The sequence below is a fragment of the Manduca sexta genome, chromosome 16, assembly GCF_014839805.1.
Source record: "Manduca sexta isolate Smith_Timp_Sample1 chromosome 16, JHU_Msex_v1.0, whole genome shotgun sequence".
Taxonomy (NCBI): domain Eukaryota; kingdom Metazoa; phylum Arthropoda; class Insecta; order Lepidoptera; family Sphingidae; genus Manduca; species Manduca sexta.
In genome coordinates this window covers 12,441,105-12,454,003 of record NC_051130.1, presented here as the reverse complement: position 1 = coordinate 12,454,003, position 12,899 = coordinate 12,441,105, and positions in this window count along the sequence as shown.

The following is a 12,899-nucleotide window of genomic DNA, read 5'->3' as shown; positions in this document are numbered from 1 at the left end:
GGCGCGAGACTAAGGCCGGCTTAAGGCACCGATGACTGGGCTCAAGAGGCTTAAGTCCCGGCGCACGGCCTCTAGAACATATGTACACACGGATGGCGAATGGCTTAATGTTAACAGCACATGGTTTATTTAGATTTTTTTAAAATAGACGGTTTAATGATGCATATTGATTTTTCATGGTGTTGAGTATGAAACTTTTACTGTAGTTTAGCGGCAATTATAGACAAATTGGAATCTCAACTGGTTCAGCTGCAGAAAGGTGTTATTATTCATAATTTAAATACACTCGTAAGAAATTGAAATATTCTCTTGATTGCATATTAGTATATCTTGTAGGTACTATGTGTATTTTTTCCTATTCTCGAAGCTAGCATTACCAAATCCACACAAGTATCTCATGTACTTACCACAAGCGATTAAATATTCACCAACTTACAACATTTCTTAAAATTTCCTCCATTACACATGTCAAAATTCGAACCCATTGGTTGCAAAACAAACAGAAACCACTTCGTAGGAAATATTTAACGATTTCCGCTCCATAGCGGATTGTTGACACAAGAACTGAACCCACTCTAGCCGATTGGAAAGCTGTCACTCACCGCGCATGCAGAAACGTGGCGCCAATTGTTGGCCTCCGAGTCCATGTTTAGTGTTGAAAGGAAAATTTTCCATTTTCGCATGTAAAACAAAATTTTCTCGCATTTTCGTTTGGATTCGCACTGAGACGATGGCGGTGACGGGATTTCGTTGGGATGACAATGATTCTGTGAAAATTTTTGTTTTGATTTATTTATAAAAAAACATTGCAACTTGGTGTTGTTTTTGTGTCTATTTTTATGAAAATAAACGATAAACACCTTTCACTGTAGACAGACTTCTATAGCAATTTTTTTAGAAGGTTTGACACATGCAGAAGTTAATTATAGTCCTTTATTGCATAAAAAAAAATAACAAACAAATATGATCTCATTTAATGATAAATCACGATCGCCAAACACCAAGATTCAAAAGAATAATATATACTTTTATCTAAATTTAGGAAATACTCATTTTCCGGACAGCGAAACAAATTAATATCATAGTCCAAAAATATTAGTTTTATAGAAACTTAAAGCTACAATGGATTTCCGAGCAATACCAGCTTGTCCACTGATATTTCCCGAGACTATCCACCATTTTCCAGCACCACAGCCACCGCACAGTCACCGGCAAATAGTTTCGCGCCTGTCAGAAGGTTTTGAAGGGGATTTATTATTTCCGTTATTGTTTTGCTCGCACTAGCGGACTTATTCCACGGCTTAAGTTACAGCCTTCCTTGGCCTTTCGGAAACGTTATTAAAACCTGTTTTTTCACAATGCTTTCATACGTCATTGAGTTAGAATTGAGTTGTGTAACACCTCGGATTTTCTTTTACTTTGAGATTTGGAATAGTTTAGGTTGGATTGTTTTTTGTTTGTTAACTGCGTTTAATAAAGGAGTATGTGTTGTATATTTATAAAATATGTTTAATAATAATATAAAAATAATATCAGCCCTGTATTATATACTTGCCCACTACTGAGCACGGGCCTCCTCTACTACTGAGAGGGATTAGGCCTTAGTCCACCACGCTGGCCTAGTGCGGATTGGTAGACTTCACACACCTTCGAAATTCCTATAGAGAACTTCTCAGGTATGCAGGTTTCCTCACGATGTTTTCCTTCACCGTTAAAGCAAGCGATAATTCACAAAGAATACACACATAATTTATTAGAAAAATCAGAGGTGTGTGTCCTTGGGATTTGAACCTGCGGACATTCGTCTCGGCAGTCCGTTCCACAACCAACTAGGCTATCGCCGCTTTTATGATATTAAAATATGTTTATTTATACACTAATAGTTTTTCATTATCCAAAAAAAAGGACGGGGTATATAGAAGAGTTAATTGTAAATGTGCGGTCAGAATTTATGTTTATGTAAATGACAAAGCTATGATAATGATTTCTTATGTTCACGCGAATGTTAAACATTGAAATAAAACTATTCACGGATGTTACCGCGGTTGTTTATATTATTTTCTCCCCACGTTTATACACTTCGCAGCCTTCAGGGTCTCGGGGCGGGCTGAGGTGTTGGTCGTCCGCAAGTCAAAGTTACAATATCTACCTAATTTTTACAATTATACAATATTTTAATATTTTCAAGAATTCAAAACACTGTGAGCTCATTCTGCGTGAACCGGATCGTCAAAAGCTAAAAAAATTGTATCAAATATTGTAAAATGTAGGTAGAAAATAATAATATAGATAACCGCTATAAAATTCGTAGTATTTTTTCAAAGCTATGATAAATTCATAATTCATGCATAAAATTATGGACACAACACATGAAAATTGATTCGGTTGTTTCTGAGCTTAGTGCGTCCAAACAAACACACTCTTTGGCTTTATATAATAGAAGATAGAAGCGCGTTTGCCATGAATGATATAAAACAAACAAACTCTTCAGCTTTATATATTAGTATAGATACGCGCGTTTCCCACGTAAAGATTTGAAATATAAAATTTTATTTTTTATAAAATATTTCAACCTTACTCGTCTCTTACTTATATAAACACATACCCTGACCCAAAATATAATACTATTGTGACATAAACGTCGCTTATTTCCAAGGAAAAAGTTCACTCACGTCGAGCGAGAAAATTGAGAATTTTCCAGTGGTGAAGCTCGGGGCATAATATATTTTTAAATTTAGTTGATGAACGCAAGACGAACAGTTTTGGACTCTATGGGTTGATAAAGTTTGTTTATGGTATTTATAAATTTTAAATGCTTTGAAATGTTTTTGGTTTGCTGGATTTTTTATTGGAACATTGGATGTGACGCGTGTGAATGTAGAATTTGCGCTTCTGTCTAACCCTCTGTGGATGACGGCATTAAATTTTTAAGAATGGTCATTTTATATTATTGACGAAATTACCAAGTTCACACAAATAATAAAGAGTAGAAAAGGGACTTAAACTTGAATTACAAAGTTCTTCGTGGCACTTTACAGCACTGGTCATCTTGAAATATTTAATTTTCTATTACATAATGTTTTAAAACTACAATGCATAAACAAATTGGTAGTACATATACCTATCCGTCACGTCTAGATAGACTATCATATACTCTACTTTCCAATAACCACACTTTTTAAAATATAACATCCCGATATAACCTAAAATAGTATTTCAAATTTACCGTTAAAACAAATTCTTCATTTTAAAATGCACCGATGACAATATCTTCTGTGTACAACGCAAATTGTTGTAGAATTTTTTAAAACTGGAGCTCGGCCATGCCGAAGATTAGAGAGGAATTTTTAATACGACACGACTTATCGGTAAATATATTTTTGTTAAACACTTTGATTATTATTTGTAATTATTACGCCATTAAATGTTAAAAAAGTGAGATGTCAATGTATTATATGTTGTTATAGTTTTGTAAAATGTATGTGTTATTAACGGTCTATTTTCAATACCAGGATACCAGGAAGGCTCATCGCGATAGGAGATTTTTTTTTACCGATATATGTTTTTCGAGAAGAAATATAATAGTTTTAATTGAGTATCTTGGGAATCATAGTGTACACATAACATAGCTGCCATTATAGCAAGATAAAAATCCTTACGACACGACATATCGTTTAATATTTGAATCATACAATCTTAACCCATTGGTGCGTTATTTAAGGCATTTTCAATTATGCCCCGGTTTTTTCTACTCGCCTATCTCGTGGACAACTATGCAATGTTTCAGCGGGCAGTTTTTTCAGCTGGCTACAGTTTCCACGAATTAAATACTTCGCTATACCTTTGAGCTAGATACACGATCATCTCTTTTTACTCAGCTTTGGGAGATTATGTTATATGGATTTTTTCTGTATGTATGTATGATTGTGTGCATATATTTATGTATTCATATATGGAACTCTTTAAGGCTCAAAATAGCCTGAACCTTGATGAGAGTATTAATAATGAATGCTGACGTGTTCTTAAAATCTATACTTCTATACTATTATATAAAGCTGAAGAGTTTGTTTGTTTGTTTGTTTGAACGCGCTAATCTCAGGAACTACCGGTCCCAACTGAAAAATTCTTTTTGCGTTAGATAGCCCTATGTTCGTGGAGTGCTATAGGCTATATATCATCACGCTATACCCAATAGGAGCGGAGCAGTAATGCCTAATCTCAGGAACTACCGGTCCGAACTGAAAAATTATTTTTGCGTTGGATAGCCCTTTGTTCGTGGAGTGCTATAGGCTACATATCATCACGCTATACCCAATAGGAGCAGAGCAGTAATGGCTAATCTCAGAAACTAGGAGTTTGAATTGAATAATTCTTTTTGTGTTGGGTAGCCCTTTGTTCCTGGAATGCTATAGGCTATATATATCATCACGCTATGCCCAATAGGAGCGGAGCAGTAATCGCTAATCTCAGGAACTACCGATTCGAATGAAAAATATTTTTGTGTTGGATAGCCCTTTGTTCCTGGAGTGCTATAGGTTATATATCGTCACGCTATGACCAATAGGAGTGGAGCAGTAATGAAACATGATGCAAAAACGGGGACAATTTATTAGTTTTGAGAGCTTCTGTTGCGTGCGCTGCGTAAACGGTTAAAGTTATGCAACAATAATGTATGACGGGATTGTTCCTCTTAAAAGTTCTACAAAAATATATCATAAAACAAAATCCCCGCTGCATCGGTCTGCCCGAACGTGTTAAACTCAAAACTACCCAACGTATTAGGATAAAATTTGGTATGGAGACAGTTTGAGACCCTGGGAAGAACATAGGCTCCCGGGAAAATATATAGCGTGACTTTTATAACGGAAAACTTTAGCCCGAAAAACTTTGTAACGCGGGCGGAGCCGCGGGCAAAAGCTAGTTATTAATAAAAGATGTCTGGTGATTCTTTTTTTTGTAGGAATATCTCTTCGGCTTACCTGAAGCCGCGAAATCCAAGTCCATATAATTGATTCATTATAAAGAATCCAGATATAAAAGTATCGTAGTGTACTTTCGTATGTTTTTGGCACTTTAAGTAGTCGTTTTTTTTTTTAATTAACTAACCATCCAACAAAGTAAACTCCAGTGGAGATTTTAATGAAAATTGATTTGGGGTCTTGTCAAGAGATAATTTACTTTAAAACAGTGTGGATCGCGCAAAGTTTCGTCTTTCTGTAAAAAAAATTGAGAAGGGTCTATTTTATAGATTTTGAGTTTCAATTTGTCGTCTTTATCTGAGTCTAGATTTTAAAACCAAAATTTAATTTAGTCGAAATTTAACCAAGTATTTCTCGTGTAGAGAACGTACTGATCTACACACGCGTTATTAACAGGCATATGTATGCAGGAGTGATACCAGGGAACCCAATTTTCGCAATGTGTGTTCCGTCCCATGATGTGATAGGAGGATCTATCACCATATCGGTTACAAATTCCATATTCCAAACTGATATTAAGCAGATAAACCCAATATCACTTTGTCCGTCACGGGATTCCAACTCGAGACATCAGAGCTGTCACACCGCACGTAACAATTATGAGCTCACGAAGCACTCTGATTAATACCTAATAAGCGAGACCATAGTCCCGAATAGGGAACCCTCAATCTTTTTTCTTTTCTATTGGGACAACATCGTGAGCAAACCTGCATACCCGGAAAATTCTCTATAGGAGTTTTGAGGGTGTGCAAAGTCTACCAATCCGCACTAGGCCAGCGTGGTGGATTAAGGCCTAACTAATCCCTCTTAGTAGTAGAGGAGGCTCGTGCCCAACAGTGGGACGGTATATAATACAGGGTTGATATTATTATGTCTCTAGCTATACAAAATATCATAACAAACCTCGGATATAAAAATCCACCACAAAGATTAAGAAATCACTAAAGTACATGTTAATAACTTAGGTAATAACAAGCGTTTAACAAACAACAATGACCTAAATTACATAGCCTAATAACGCGATAATTATATTGAATACTTTTGTAACATTGAAAATCAACACGATACTACAAAGAAAAATTTAAGAACACCATAATTACTACGGGCGTGAACTTCAAACACCAAAGACTACCAGAGGTCCATTCGACGGTCCAACTCTTTCCGATCCGACTCAACAGCTTTATTAGAATTCAAACTAGCTGAAACTTGTTACTGAAGGGTGCCTTTGTAATTTTAAAGTCCACCGATTAGCTGGCGTTTTTTTTTATTGATTTTCGGTAATTCTTCGCGTAGTTTGCGGTGGTTGGTATTTGCGAATTATACATTTTGTCTCAGTTGATTTTATTTTTGTGTACGATTTTGTCGTGCTGATGGATCGTCTACGATAATTGATTTGAACGTATCTTTATGAAAGAAAATATGTAATTGGTATTATAGTAAACAATTGTGCAATACACAGGTGCAGTCTCTGTTCCTTCACTCTTATAGTCCGGTGAGACGGCAATCCGACATCTCCGGAGAGAGATCAGGCGTAGGACCAACGGCTTTACTTGCCTTCCGAGGCACGAGGGTATCACACAGACAAGTTCCTGACTGAACTGCGACTGAGTATTTTTAAGATAGAAAACCCAGCAAACTTTGGCTCGACCCAGAACTTGAACCCAGCACCTCAGCGCGGTAGTCGTACCGTGTACAATTACAACTACGCCACTGAAGCAGTCTGATATATAGCGACATAATGAATTATAGGACTATATTGTCTCGGACTACTGTCACCTCTCCAGGATAAATACTGATAAGCAACATTAATCTGCAGCGTCTGACACGATGATTCGCTGAAAGCAATAATACGTTATCGGGTATGCGAAATTGTCTCGCTTTTATCGGTCATGTTGTGTCGTGTTGGCTATTTACCATGTTGTATTCGTGATAATTTATTGTATTTTGCAGATCTTGAACTGATTCAATGATTCTATATGTACATTCGCGTTTTTCATCCCTTAGGGTAGGCATCGAGGTCAATATACAAAGAACTTGACACTTCTTTCGCCTCTTTCACATTCGTAGTTCTCGTATATATTTCCGTGCGTTAAGGGTAAAGAAACATGGACTGATACTATATAATATATTGGTATCCTCACGCATGCTCTAAGGTATCTAATGAGATCATTTCCCTCAAGGCGATAAACACAATGCCACTAAAAGCCAGTATTGATAAAATATTTATCGAGAAAGAAAAATGGTCCAACTAATTATTCCTTTGTGATCAACGACGGAAAAAGGTAGGTAAAATGCTACGTTTTACGACCACGTCAAACAGGCCCTTCAGCTGATGTTAGGTGGAGTAGGGTCCAGATACTAGACTATCCCACCCTCATCCTACCACTGCAACTCCTGTAAGCCAGGATGAGCAATGACACACATTCTAAGATACCGATTGGTGAAGTTCGGCAAATCTCAGCGATTACCAATTAGATAACAAGGATTTGGAACATATTTTTAACTGCCTTCTATAGCAAATCGGGATACAAAATTATAAATTAGATATTTACAACTAGAAAAACTATAAGTAAAATACATTTGAGCGATTACATTCCAATAGTAGGTATAGCAAATACAGCAGTATGCATGAACATTCTCTCTAGTCTCCAAATAGTGTCGACTGACGAGAGAAGATTACTCCTCCACAGTTGATACTGCTGATAATAGGCTATACTTTACAGCCCGGATAGCGACCACCGTACATAAGATGTTAAAACCCATCATAATGGCCCACGTAAGTGTATTTCAGGATCAGCCTGTGTATACCAGTTCCAACAGGCCGGCATATGTGTCGACTGTCGAGTAATCATCACTCGTCAGTGGCCTTGTTGCGCCTCTGCATATCCTTTAGGGATAAATGCGTGATGTATGTGTACATTAGTTACATTAGAACTCTCGCATCAATATATTGCTCAAAATCGTCCAGATATCAGCTTCAATTTAGAAGTCAACTTGCCACAATTGTATCATTACTTTGTAGCTGACATTAGTTTTATCGATCAACACCCTCATATAGGTAGGAAGTATTATCAACCCTTATTTGATAACGGGATAGTGTTGCAAGCTATATCTGTAACGAAAGCTCATAGCTGTAATAACAGTGATTAAAATAAAAACATCGATCGTAGTCCTTGCTTGGGTTCGTTGTACGATACTGACTGCTACCGTGTTGTAAGTGATAGGCGATGGCGGGTTAAGACAATTTCGCTTATAAATATACCTCGGAGACTTTCCAGCATACAGCAAATATATTCATGCATGTAGAAGTTTTAAAATAAAAGAATCATACGATAATTTGTATTTCCAGTAAATATAGTAATTAACTTTAATAAATTTTAAATATATCGGTACCTCTTGACTCATATACATCTATGTATACGTATTATAATAAAACAGCAAGACTATGTGCGTCTGTACATTGTTTGTTACGGTACTTTTCCGAAATTACTAAATAGATTTTCATGTAGTTTACATTATTTTAATTGATTTATGACTTTCCATACATAATTTTAAGATATTTGTTATTAACCTAAAAACTTACTCCCTTATTCATAGAAGTTATTTATTTAAGGACGGAGCATTGCTGTAATAATAAGTCTGTTTCTCAGCTTTGTTTATCTGACAGCCAACTACATTCAAGTTGTATCTCAATATTAGCCAATCACAACGGCCCTATGTCTACGCACTGCGAAGGCTGCCATGCCGTGAGCACTGAGAAACAGACTTGTTATCACAACAATGCTCCGCCTTAGATAAAAAACGTCTATGAATAAGGGGGTTAGTTTAGAATTATTCTCGGCCGGACTTCTGCGCAGGCGCAGTTACGGACGGAGCTGTAACATAAAAACGATGGTATCATCGCTTATAACTCACACACCATACACAGATACTAATGATAACCGTATCACAGTTGTCAAGGTGTGAACTCGCAGACGCGGCGACGACGAACGCACGATAACAATGTTTGTTTTTTTCTGTTATCGTGATAACAATGAAGGGCAAAGAACGAGACGGCGATATTTTGCGCAGGGCGCGTGAGGGACGATTATAAATAGGCAGTAGCCACGCTGGTTGATTGAGGGCATCGTCATTATCAATGTCATGTTTTGAAAAACATAGCCTACTTGGGAATAGACTGAAAAGACGGAGGTCAACAGGTTTAAAACATCGTGTTTTTTTATATACGGGTAGGAAAAAGGGACCTGTGTAAGTGAAATGAGGTCCAAAAGAATGTCGACTGATGAAAGATTACCCCTCGGCAGTCGACACAATTACGCCGGCCTGTGGAACCAGATATAGACAGGCTGATCCAGAAACGCGACACACTTACGTGAGCCACTATTGCGGGTTGTTACAATTTGTGTACGGTCGCTATCCGGGCGGATATAATATATATCGTGCCACCAGCAAACCTGTCTGATGGACCTGCGGTTTATTTCGTGGCTTTAAAAGCCAATACTAGAACAACAAGCCAAAACTCAAGACGCACATCAAAATTTTCCAAGTTATATGTGTGTCGCTTACTATCGCTTGCTTTAACGGTGAAGGTAAACATCGTGAGCAAATTTACATGTATTATGTGGGAAGAAGGTCAGCCCACACTAAGGTAGCGTGATGGACCAGAATCAGTCCTCTCAAAAACCTTTACATATTTTGATGTATATACTAGTTTCAAGAGTTCACAAAAATCATGTATTTTAATAATTATAAAGACCTAATTGTTACCAAAGAGCTTCGACCAATAACTCTTGAAGCTCTCATCTGGCCTATACAGAAGGCCAGAGGCCAGATACAGAAGGCAGTAGTGCTGGACACGGCATGCATTGTGAGGAAATTCCTCATTTTGAATCCCTAACCGCCGGTGCCTTGGGTCTTGACCTTCACTATTGGATAGTTATTCATTTTATTTATATGTATATATGTTATTAAAATATATATAAATAACCTGAGACTAACATAATGTCTCTTAATTTGTAGCATTCTAAAAATCACTCTGTATCCAATACTTAAACCATCAGGAAACCCAATTCAATTCTAAACAGCTGTGATAAACAACACCACATTAAATGTAGTACAAATCTATCAGCCAAACTCTGTTCTCAAAGTGACCGCAAGAGTGCTTCGTCCCAAAACAATATTTGTAGAGTCTCATCTTAATCCTCAGTCGGACGGGCCCAATAAATATTTATTGCCTTCTAAACGCGTAGGGTTAAGGGATAAGCGATTAGCGAGCGACATAAGAGGTAACGTAGCGTTTTGTAAAATAAAATTATTATTTACTGTTTGATATTTTTTTTTATATAGTTGCAATGGAATAGGCGTTTGTCTATCATTTATTAAGTATCTTATCAACATGACAAACTTCATTAAAAAATCGATATGAAGAAACAGCCTTTGCGTCAAAACTTACGCGATTTACATTACTAGACGTTACTAGAGGGCTAAAAATACAAAATATCTTGTTTCTTTTCTATCATGTCGAAGTCTTTGAAATTCCATATCATTATTACAAATACAATAATTTACTAACATGTAACTTAAGAATTTGCAAAAACCAACTCTTTCTTTTCTAACTTAAGTCGACTACCACTGATATAAAATCTATTTGAACGCAACCCTGTTGATTTGTCAGTAGATTGCGTTGTAATTGTGCGGCCTGGCATCGGGCGTATCGGGGTTCGTTTCTCAGCTTATTTTAAATAAATAAAATACTTTATTTATCACGTAGGCGAACAAAGTTGCACTTATGATACGTCAAAACAAAGAATAATAATTATTATTTCTAAACAACTATTAAAATCACTTATATAACTATGGAGATTTTAAATTAGGGATAAAGTTTATACAAAAGACTAGGTACAAACCGAAGTAACCAGCTCGGGCTGGCAAGTAGGGGGAAATAGAAGGGTAACGCGTCGCGATCCTCACCGGTGAGGACATGAGCCCTAGCCTAGCTAACCTACCAGCCTTTCACTAGCTACCTAAGTGATGACTACCCGAAGAAGAAAGGCAGAAAGAAACTCCGGGCTTACTTTTTGTCATCAATTGTTCAGTACTTCTTTTGTATTTTTTTCCAAGTCTTTCTTGTACATAGTCACAATAGTTATATAAGCTAATGCACGCACATCACCGTTAACATGGGATAAGATGAAATCCAATCGACTAAACCTGGAGCGGCATAAAATAAAATTAGCGATAGCAAATAAAAGAGAACATAGATTCATACTTAAATAACGGCGTACAGCGTGCATTCGCCTACATTTACAATCATAGTTTTCGATCATGAGAAAAGAAAAAAAAAATAGTGATATTGAACAGGCAAACACAACATGATCGGGTGGTCGTCTTTCAAAAATTACATTTCATTAAGATATGATATATTACACGTTTCCGATTGAATTGTTTTTATTAATTGCCTCCCTTGGCTTCCTAATGTGGGCCGGACGGGGGCAAGACTCCCGTGCAGGGCCGTTTCATAGACCTTCGCTGTATAGTGTAAATGTTTCATAGCAATGGATAATATTTCTCAAATTCTAGTAGACAAAGTCAATCTAAAAAATACGATGTTTATCAAATACTGAAAACATTATAAACTGTGAAAATTCATTAGAAAATTCAATGTAAAAAGAAAGAAAAATCACTGAACAAATAAACAATAATACAATATTTTATATTAGTCATGCATAACTACGAATATTGACAGACATTTAGTGCCAGAATTAAAATTTTATAAAGCCGGCTTGCGATACCTCCATACTAATTGAGCAACCTCCAAATATTTACTTATATGTGTGTATTCCTACAATTGAAGTCGATTAAAAAATAAACCGTATGCAATAAATACATCTGCTAATCTCGCATTTGCGGATCATTTGATCCGCACGCTTGTCCGTCTAGAAAAATAGATTTTTGTCGTACCAAACTCCCAAATTAACCCCTAAATCTGCCCCAGTCGTCAGGCAATAATTACTGCAATTTGCTAGCTATTTAACCCTGATTTATACAAATTAATATAAGGGTTCAGATTGGACGATTAGATCCATATCGCTTTCTTTCGTTAAATGGTTAAGGAAAATTGGATAAGCATGATTCTCTACATTATATCTGAGTAAGCTGATTTTTGAATTATTGACCTTCCTAATTATGTCTGAAGGATTGAATGGATGATTTTCCTTTGAATGCTTGGTTCGGAGTCCTTAATAACATTAGATATTAGGATTTCATCTTGATTTTTAGGGGCAATAGGCCTTATCACCAAGAGAGTTTGATTATTGAACTATCTTTGAATAATATTAATAGAATTAATAAACTTTTGAATATAAACTGTCATGTGTGTAAGTTTCCATATCAACTAATTTGGTAATTATTTTCCTTATAATAAAACAAAGTCCCCGCCGCGTCTATTTGAACATGACAAACTCAAAAACTACCGATTTGATTTCGATGGAATTTGGTATGGAGAAAGTTTGAGAAACTGGGAAGCACATAGATTACTTTTATTCGGGAAAAATTCATTCACATGGGCGAAATAGCGAGCAAAAGCTAGTATTGGAGAGTAATTGATATATTATGACTGATTGTGTTGACGGGTCGTGTTGCTGAGGAAGTTTCTTGCGCCGTTTTGTAACAGCGATAACAAGTTCCGAAGTGATTATAGATTAACAAAGAATTGAACAAAACAATTAAAATTTTTCTTATTTTCTCATATTGTACTTCATCGTTCGACAAGCAATAACTAACTAACTTACAAATAAAAACAAAAATTTACAACTACCCTCAAGAATGACTTTGAACTAGTGGTGATTGGTCGATTTGCTGGTAGGATATATTTTATATCCACCCGTATAGCTAACATACACAAAGTGTTAATATCCACCA